We start from the raw sequence: 8,303 nt of genomic DNA, 5'->3' as shown, positions 1-8,303 counted from the left end.
GGCTCTGTTTGCAAAGTCCTGGGGCTACCTGGGGGTGAAGGGCGGTGAGGAGGTGGGGGGAGGCAGGGGGTGTCCCCCAAGGCCTCCCCCTCCCCCCCTCATCTCCTGCCCCCCACACCGGTCAGGTTTTGCAGCGCACCTGCAGACACACCCCGCTTTCTGCAGGGACGGTGTGAGAACCCAAATCCCACATGCGAGGTGCCCCAGTTCTACAGCCTGTTCTGTGGCCTCAATCCTCACACCCCGTCCCCACCGTGCCCCAGTTCCAGGTCCCCGAGTGATCCTGGAGACCCAGTCGGCCTGGATGGCCGGTGTGAACCCTGAAGTGTGGCCTGCCCTCGGGTCCTGAGGGAGGAGGGCGGGAGAGGCTGTTACTGGTGTGTTCCGGCCCGTCTCCTCCCCAGGGGCTGCCTGGGGCCCCTCTGTCAGAGCCCCGCAAATCTCAGCTGCCCCTCCCAGCTCCGCTGCACCCCAGGCCCGCCACCCTGACCCAGAGCTCCGCCGAGGTTCCGGCTCTCCGAGGCACAGCCGCCCGCTTCCTGCTCTAACAGCTGGTGGAACCTGGTCCCTGCCCCCTGGTCAGGGAGCTGAGGCCGGCAGGGTCCACTTTCCCAGGCTCCCCCAAAGCTGCGCCCACTTGCACAGAGAGTAAATCCACTCCACGGGAACAGCACCTCAAAACAGAACCGAGTTAGAGCTGGAGCGATAACACAGCGGGGAGGGCGTTTGCCGTGCACGCAGCCGACCCAGGTTCGATTCCCAGCAACCCATAGGGTCTCCTGAGCGCCACTAGGAGTCATTCTTGAGTGAAGAGCTAGGAGGAACCCCTGAGCATCACCAGTTGTGACCCCCCCCCCAAAAAAAAAGACCTTAAAAATAGTACAGGGGGGTGCTGGAGTGATAGCACAGTGGGAAGGGCGTTTGCCGTGCACATGGCCGACCCGGGTTCGATTCCCAGCATCCCATATGGTTCCCTGAGCACCGCCAGGGGTAATTCCTGAGTGCAGAGCCAGGAGTGACCTCTGAGCATCGCTGGGTGTGACCCAAAAAGCAAAAAAAAAAAATAGTACAGGGGGGAGAGCGGCCAACCCGGATTCATTCCCTAGCATCCCATATGGTCCCCTGAACATGGCCAGAAGTTGTTCCTGAGTGCAGAGCCAGAAGTAACCCCTGAGCATTGCTGGGTGTGACCCCCCCAAAAAAAAGTTTACATGGAATAAAATGAAAGGGGAAATATCAATGACATAAACACATGCAGGTAGAACTAATAGAGAAGTATGCTGGTAAATAATGTTAACACGCAACTTGTTAATAATGATAGTCATTAGTTATCATTTAACTGGTTTTTTTTTCTTTTGGTTTTTGGGTCACACCTGGTGATGCACAGGGGTCACTCCTGGCTCTGAACTCAGTAATTACTCCTGGCGGTGCTCAGGGGACCATATGGGATGCTGGGATTCGAACCTGGGTCTGTCGCGTGCAAGGCAAACGCCCTCCCCGCTGTGCTATGGCTCCAGCCCCCAGATCATTTAACTGGCTTTAATGATAAATATCCATTAGTAACTCATGACAGTCCTCTGCCCCGTGTGAGTCTGCAGACTTACTCTCTAGGGGGCCCGGTTTTATTACTGTCACCCCATTTTGCAGGACAGGACCTAGAAGACCTGGAAGCGGGGTCGAGGGACAGGCCAAAGGCCCTGGCAGAACTGGGTTCAGCTCCCAGTGACAGGTTCTGCCGGGCAAGGCCTCCACTGTGGGGCTCAAAGTTGGGGAGCAGGGGGGCCGGAAGGATAGTCCAGCGGGTGGGGCGTTTGCCTTGCATGCAGCCAACCCGGGTTCGATCCCCGGCATCCCTTAGGGTCCCCCGAGCACCACCAGGAGTAATTCCTGAGTGCAGAACCAGGAGTAACACCTGAGCATCGCCGGGTGTGACCCAAAAAGCAAAAAAAAACCAAAGTGCAATGACCTTGGCTCAACCAACCATCTGGAACCCAGCCTGGCCCTTTGGAAGGGGCAGCCCTGCCTTTGCCAGGCATTGGCTCACAGCAAACCAGCAGGAGCCAGGACCCGCCCTGGGCACCACTTGTAGGGACGGTATTGAAGGGAAATGCCAGAGGAGACCGCGTGAGGCGGGCCGAAAGCAGCTGAGCCCCGAGAAGGCAGAGAGGGCGGCCTCGCGGCAGAGGAAGGACTCCGGGATACAGGCAGACGCACACGGGAGAGCGAGAGGGCACGGCCGGAAGGCGCTCGCCCTGTGCATGGCAGCATGGCAGGCCGGGACTCTGACCCGGGCACTACGTATGGCCCCTCAGCACAGCCCAGAGTAAGGCCTGAGCACTACTGAGTGTGGCCCCAAAAATGAGAGGAAGGGACAGGGAGAGAGAGAGAGAGAGAGAGAGGAAAAAGAGAAATAGAGAGAAAAAGGGAGAAGGAGAGGGAGGGACAGGGAGGGAGAGAGAGAGAGGAAACAGAGAAAGAGAGAGAGAAAGGGAGAATGAGAGGGAGGGAGAGGGAGGGAGAGAGAGAGAAAGAGAGGGAGAAAGGGAGAGAGAAAGAGAGAAAGAGTCGGGGCTGGAGCGACAGCACAGCCGGGAGGGCGTTTGCCTTGCACGCGGCCAACCCGGGTTCGATTCCCAGCATCCCATATGGTCCCCTGAGCACCACCAGGAGAAATTCCTGAGTGCAGAGCCAGGAGTAACCCCTGTGCATCGTGGGGTGCTACCCAAAAAGAAAAAAAAAGAAAGAGAGAAAGAGAGAGGGGAGGGAGGGAGAGAGAGAAAGAGAGAGGGGGAGGGAGGGAGAGGAGGGAGAGGAGGGAGAGAGCGAGCAGCGAGAGAGAGAGAGAGAGAGAGAGAGAGAGAGAGAGAGAGAGAGAGAGAGAGAGAGAGAGAGAACTGTGATTCCACACTCGGGTGCAGCCCCCAGTCCCCCCGCATGCCTCTGTCCATAGCGGGGGTCTGTGTTGCTATTTCAGGGCATGAAGAGCACATATGAGGCACCCCCAGCTCTCCCCAAGTCTGGTCTGACCACACCTGCCTCCCAGCATCTCAGACCAGGCGGCTGAGCGTGGGGCTGCCCAGGTAGGACAGGTGCGTCACCCTTGAAGATTAGAGGAGAGTGCCAGGTGGGACCCGGGAGGACGCCCCGGGCTGGCGTTAGTGGGCAAGGCCCATTGGCTGCTCTGCTCGCGCCCCCTGCTGGCCACGCGGGCTCCTGCAGCCCAGGGCCAGCTCGCCCGCGGGTTCACGCGCAAGGTCCCAGGCGGTGCCTCGGGAGGGGGTCACCTTGGCTCCGCTGCAGAGATGTTCTCCATGACCACGCACGTACATACACACATACACGCACACACACGCACGCACGCTCTCACGCCTCTGCAGTTGTCTGTTCCAGAGCGTGGCCCATGGAGGTCTCCTCCTCCAGGCAGTTCTCCATCATCCGCCCCACACTGTGGGAGCTGGCTGCCCTCCGTGACCTCCCGGATGCATCATCTAGAATCTTCTGCAGGAAGACCGAGCTCCAGGTGTGACCTCCAGCGGGTGCCGTCCAATACGAGGGGGGTCTCTGGTCTTGATCACGTGGTCGGACCCGTGTGCGTAGCTGTTGACTGGGTTTCTCCCCCGGGGTCCTCCTGGGGTCTGAGCTGGTACCTGGCCCCAGGCTCAGGGAAGCGGGCGCCACTCGCCTGTGCACGCGGCCTCGGCTAGGACTCCGGCCTTTATTTCCCCTCGCCAGGCAGTCCCGGCTGCTGCCTTGCACGGGCCTGACTCACACAAGGATTCACTTGAAATTGGCCTCCAGATTTTATTTTGGTTTTATTTCGGGGCCACACCCAGCAGTGACTGAACCCGGGGCCCCCGCATAGAAAGCAAGTTCTTGGGCCTGCGGATCTACTGCCCCGGCCCACGCCTGGACTTTCAGAACCGATCAATATGATATTTTCAATTAATTTTAAAAATTATTTCTTGGTAATTGGATCACCATGAGATACGAAGTTTTCATGATGGGGTTTCAGTCATATAATGTTCCAACCCCCAATATGACATTTTCTGAGGAAAACCACTCAAAGATTGTCAGGAGGCCGAGTGAGAGGCCAGTGGGGAGGGCGCTTCCCTTACATGCTGCTGACCTGTGGCACCAGATAATGCCCCTTCGACCCCTGCTAGGAGTGACCCCTGAGCACAGAGCCAAGAGCAAGCCCTGAGTGAGCTAGAGCAAGTCACCGAGTGTGGCCTAAAAACCAAGAAAAGGATTGTCAGAGAATATATAACAAACCCCCACATACTAAAAAAAAAAAAAAAAAAAAAAAAAAAAAAGAGGGTTAGGGCCAGAACGATAGGACAGCAGGTAGGATATTTGTCTTGCATGGGGTCAACTTGGATTTGATCCCTGGCACCACATATGGGACCCTCCACCCCCACCCCCAGCGCAGGCTAGGAGAGACACAGAGCCAGGAGTAAGCCCTGGGCACCGCGAGATGTGGTCCAAAACCAAACAAAAAATATATAGGGGCTGGAGCGATAGCGCAGCGGGTAGAGTGTTTGCCTTGTATGAGACTGACCCGAGTTCGATTCCCAGCATCCCATATGGTCCCCTGAGTACCGCCAGGAGTAATTCCTGAGTGCATAAGCCAGGAGTCACCCCTGTACATTGCTGGGTGTGACCCAAAAAGAAAAAAAAAAGAATATAAACAAATAAGCAATTAATTGGGAGAAGTAGCAAAACAAACAATTCAAAAGAAGGCCAAAGAAGAAAGGAAAATGTAGCACAGATGGGGTGGGATGAATAGAGAAACAGTAAGTTGGTTCAAATCAACATTAAAAGCAAGTGGATAATTGTCTTCAATGTTAACAAATTTATTTTCCAGCTAAAATAGTGAAGTTGTCAAACTGGGTTGCATAATATAATTATGTAGAAATATTGACAAAGGGGAGAAAAATATGAACAATGCAAATGCTAATTTTTTCTTTTTTTTTTTCTTTTTGGGTCACACCCAGCAATGCACAGGGGTTGCTCCTGGCTTTGCACTCAGGAATTACTCCCGGCAGTGTTCAGGGGACCATATGGGATGCTGGAATTTGAACCCGGGTTGGCTACAAGCAAAGCAAACACTCTCCCCACTGTGCTATCATTCCAGCCCCTGCAAATGCTAATTCAAAAAAAGTTGGTATACCGACACTCAATTAAAATTCAGTGGGGGCCAGAGCGATACAGCAGCAAGTAAGGTGCTTGCCTTGCACTTGGCTGACCTGGTTCAATTCCCAGCACCACCTATAGTCCCCGGAATACTGTCAGGTGTGACCCCTGAGAGCAGAGCCAGGAGTAAGCTCTGAACATCACTGGGTATGGTCCAAATGGTCCAAAAACAAGAAATGGAATTTAAAAAAAAAGGAAAAAAAGTAAGTGTTAAAACAGGAAGTGGGTAAGGCGTTTGCCTTACACGTGGCCAACCCCGGTTCAAATCATCCCAGTATCCCATATGGTCCCCTGAGCACCACCAGAGGTAATTCCTGAGTGCAGAGCCAGGAGTGACCCCTGTACATCACCAGGTGTGATCCAAAAAGAAAAAAAAAAAAAAGGAAGTGCTGGGCCAGGAACGGGTGGAGCTCTTGCGTTACATGAGTAAAACCTGAATTCAGCTGCTACCCCGAGCACCCCCCTTTTCTGAAATGCCTCCACCCAGCCCCACCAGGTGTGGCCTTCTGTAAAGAGGAAGCAAGGCTACAGGTAAAAGGTACCTCTCGGAATGATAGCTCTGTCTCTTAGGAAGGAAACGCAGCTATGGGACACGTGGGAAGGGATAAGAGGCGGAGGGACTTGGTGAGCTGAGACGCTGATTAGCCTGGATTATGTGGGACCCGAGGTGACCAGGGCTGTAATGTGCAGAGCCCGGGGCCGGCGGCAGCCCGCTGGGCTGGCTCTGAAGGTCACAGGGAGCCTGAGCCAGCAAACGCCGGAAGACTCCAGGAGCTGGAAAGGGGGCAGCCGTCACCCCAGAGCCGCGAGGATGTCGGGTTTGGCTCAGTGAGACCCATTTCAGACATCTGAGTCCAGGCCTGCGGCGGATTCTCTCCGGGGTTAAACCGTCACCTGCAGGGTGTCCACTTGCTAACCACTCCCAAGGGTCCCCCGACTGCCATTTTCACAGCAGGGGGCACGCAGACATCAGCGGACAGGAGTGAGGGGGTGAAGAGGGGTCCAGGAGCCTGCCGTGGTCTCACACACACATGCACATACGCATACACACACGCACACATGCACACACATATGCACACACACAAACACATGCACACAAACACACATGGATACATGCATGCACACACCATGCGTGCACACACATGTGCATACATGCACACAAGCACACACGTGCAAACACATGCATACACAGGCATATGCACATGCACACACATACACATACACACATGCGCACATATGCACACATTCACAATACATACACATGCACACATGTGCATACATGCACACACTCATGCACATACATGCACACATACATACACATGCGCACACATGCACACATGCATACACACACATGCACACACTCATCCATGAAACAGCTCCTCCACGCCGCCTGGCAGCTCTGGCCGGGACCCCCATGGACACCGGCTGGCCCAGCGTGCAGGCCTCACGCAGCCCCCAAGAAGGGAAGGGCCGAGAGTGGGGGCTAGAGGACAGCGGGCCAAGCAGGAGCTGGGGAGAGTCTGGGTGAGGGTGGGTGGGTGAGGGTCCGAGGCGCCAGGGGGGCACCCGGGGCCATGGAGGGAGGAGGGGGCAGCTGAGAGAGGCGCCTCGCTGGAAGGGCGTGAGCAAGGACCGTGAGATGGGCAGGGTGGCCACGGGGAGCCCCCCGGGGAGCCGTGAGCAGACAGAGACCGGCAGACGGCCGGGCAGATGGTGGCCGGGTCACCAGGACACGTGACCGTGACCAGGACGTCACAGGCCGTGAGGGGCCGGAGGTGGCGAGAGACAGGAGGCCTGAGACTCCGGCCCTGACAGGGGTGACGGGGTAGGTGGACGTGTGTTTTGCTGCGACAGGAAACGCAGCAGTGCAGATCAGAGACAGATGGTCACTTCAGCTGCGGACACACTGACAGGGAAGGACATGCAGACATCCCAGCAGAGGCTCCGGGAGAGGGAGTATCGCTCAGTGGTTAGGACAGGAGCTCAGCCCAAGGCCACACGTGGAGGCCGAGATACAGGAGCCGGCGGGACAATGGAATCGGACAGTGGGTGACATCCCCAGGGACAGTGCTGAAGGCGGCAAGGCTCAGCCAGTCTGAGTGGGGTGACCTGGGGCCCTGGGAGAGAGTCCAGACTCACAGGCGCGGAGGGCAAGGGTGGGGGGCTTTTCCCAAATATAGACCCAACCCCTCATTTCGGTAAATGCCCAGGAATTAGGGCCCAGGAAGACTCCTCCTGGTGAGGAGGTGGCCAAAGGTCAGCAGAAGCTTGAGAACAGGGCCAGAGCATAGCACAGTCGGGAGGGGCGTTTGCCTTGCATGCGACCGACCCAGGTTCGATCCCCGGCATCCCATAAGGTCCCCCCTGAGCACTGTCAGGAGTAATCCCTGAGTGCAGAGCCCTGAGTATCGTTGGGTGTGACCCAGAATGCAAAAAAAAGAAAGAAAGAAAGGAAGGAAGGAAGGAAGGAAGGAAGAAAGAAAGAAAGAAAGAAAGAAAGAAAGAAAGAAAGAAAGAAAGAAAGAAAGAAAGAAAGAAAGAAAGAAAGAAAGAAAGAAAGAAAGAAAGGAAGGAAGAAAGAGAAACTCGAGACCATTGATGACCAGGGCTAGGAGGGCATGGACAGTCCAGGGAGAGGGGCCAGGACTGGGCGGGAGAGGAAGGGGGCTGTCGGGAGACCCGGGCACCGGTCAGGGCAGTGATGCCCCAGGAGGGCCGCCCTGTGCCCCCTGCCAAGTTCAGACCTGCCCTCACCCTCCCAGAGCTGGGGCCTGGGGACGGGCATAGAAGGGGGTTCTGCATCCATGAGGCCCTGGGCAGGGATTCCGGGAGGCGGGTGTGGCGTGGGGGGGGGGGGAAGGTGGCTGCCAGCGGGGGATCTGGTGAGGAGGGGCCCACCAGATCGCGCTCGCCAGGGGGCCGGTAACTCTGGGAGAGGGAATTTTGGTGGCGCGTGGGAGGGAAGCCAGATTGCCGTGGGTGAGGAGAGAATGGGAGGTGAGAGCGGAGACAGCCAACGTGGACCCCATTTAGGGGACGTGTGCATGAGAGGCGGAGGTGAGAGTTTCGGGCCCCCTCAAAGGCGTCTGCAGAAAGTCCGGAGAGGCGAT

Source organism: Sorex araneus, chromosome 6, assembly GCF_027595985.1.
Source record: "Sorex araneus isolate mSorAra2 chromosome 6, mSorAra2.pri, whole genome shotgun sequence".
NCBI classification, from domain to species: domain Eukaryota; kingdom Metazoa; phylum Chordata; class Mammalia; order Eulipotyphla; family Soricidae; genus Sorex; species Sorex araneus.
This window is presented reverse-complemented; position numbering follows the sequence as displayed.